General features: G+C 46.7%; 1 protein-coding gene across 1 annotated transcript in view; it reads left to right on the top strand.

The window, feature by feature from the left end:
* ASB18 (ankyrin repeat and SOCS box containing 18) overlaps nt 1-1,871 on the top strand; it is a 63,841-nt gene that overhangs the window by 46,687 nt on the left and 15,283 nt on the right. The window lies entirely within an intron of this gene.

Genomic DNA, 1,871 nt, shown 5'->3' with positions numbered 1-1,871 from the left:
GGGGGGGGTGTCAACAAGCGTACTCGAGTGAGACCTTGCAGAGTTGTCGCCTGGGGACGCCAGGCACTTGTTTCTATGATGCCGTCATGGCTCAAAATATTTTGTCAGATTATCTTTTGGTGTAGTTGATGAACAATGAAATCAGTCTCTTGTCGCATCTGGTATTTATTTGGCTTGAAATGAAATACGCAATGTGACCATCCACCTTATTAATAGGATTAATGATGGCACTTCACAGATTTCTCTCATTCAGTCCTCACCACACGCCTGTGAAATACATCAGGTTCTTGACATTCCCTTACCTGGATTTCAATCAGGTGAAATGCCCTGTTCAGGGTCAAGGTTGTGTTGGGACCTCAACCCCACTTTGCAGACTTGGCTCTGAGCTGCTTGTCGCCTTTCCACGTGTCAGATCTGCACTGAAATGATAAAGATGGAGAATAAACATTTCTCATCAGAGAAAATAAAGACAAAATGTTTCCAAAAGGAAAGTTCCCAAGACACTAGTTAAAATAAGCGATTGCCCTCCCCCGAAAGACTTCATTGAAGGGAGGTCATTACATTCGATGTAAAATTGGCTGTGCTAAATTTTAAAATTATCCCGGACTCACCAGTCATATGCCAGAGACGTGTTTGGCCTGATAAGCTTTACACAAATAGCCTAAAAGCTGTTATCCTAAAAGGACAACAGCTAGATGGTCTAGATGGTCTGAAATAGTGAGATTCACACATTTCTTTCAAATGCTAACTTTGCATCCCAGATGCATACAGAGTAAAACTCTTGTCTCTCAAAACACCGGTGAGAAATGGAAAATCCACCCAGACAATTCCCTGGGTGTTTCCTTACTTGACAAACTTTATGACAAGTTTCTTATGCCAAGTCTTGCACCATCTTCGAGTCATCCTCTTGAGGCATTCTGCTAATGCAGTGATTTCCCTACCGTAGCCTTTTTGTATTCTATAACACTTCCCTTTTATATTCATGATTTACATTTAGACGTTTCCCAATATCAGCAGGCTTAGTTCATCTACCGATAAAATGGAGACCTACCACCCCTCCAGTTCGCACCGTGTGTGCCTTAAACCAAGATGCACCCTTCAACCCTTATGGTGTGAAACTGCATAAAGAATGAACAAGAAACAACAAAACAACAGAGAAAGAAACAAGACTTTTCATGATGCCCAACAGTGAAAAACACCTGGGACAAATTCTTTTAAAGAAAAAAAAAATCAGTATATTTCAGTGGTGACCAGTAATAATCCTTCGTTAGCCTCGAAGGCATTCGATTTTTAGAGACCTCTGTCCAGGTTTCAGTGACCGAGGTGCAGCCCCACAGGCATCATCCCGGGGGACAGGACTTCTAGCACCTGAACTCTGTCTCCAAGGCTGTGGGAATCACCCCACCCTGACCTAGAGATGCAGAGCAAAGCCCAGTGCCTCCCCTTTGGGCCTCCAGGGGCCCTGTCCTGGGATCCCCTCATGACATCCTCTGTCAGCCACACAGGAATGGAGCAGGTCAGTGGGTGGGGTGCGGGGTGGCTGTGGGTTTGGGTCTGGGGACAGTTAGTTACAACGGGGACCCAGAGGCCACGAGAGGTGCTTGGCTCCGGGAGATGCTGAATCTCCCAGCAGTTCCACACCATTGCGGAAAGAACCGGAGTTTCTTTGAGAAATCTTAATACTTTGAGGCTTTCACAGAGCACAGTGCAGGGAACCTTCAGTCAGTTTGTTGAATGAGAGAAGGAGATTCCAGCAACTCCGGGGCACGGCGCTGCAGTTAAACTCTTTGGAAACGGGCCTCCGATGTCTTTGCGCTGAGACCCGCCCACACCTCGGGGTGGGGGGGGGCAGGGGGCGGTGCGGAGGAGGT

This window comes from Neophocaena asiaeorientalis, unplaced genomic scaffold (genome assembly GCF_003031525.2).
Source record: "Neophocaena asiaeorientalis asiaeorientalis breed wild unplaced genomic scaffold, Neophocaena_asiaeorientalis_V1.1 scaffold294, whole genome shotgun sequence".
NCBI classification, from domain to species: Eukaryota; Metazoa; Chordata; class Mammalia; order Artiodactyla; family Phocoenidae; genus Neophocaena; species Neophocaena asiaeorientalis.
This window is presented reverse-complemented; position numbering and strand designations above follow the sequence as displayed.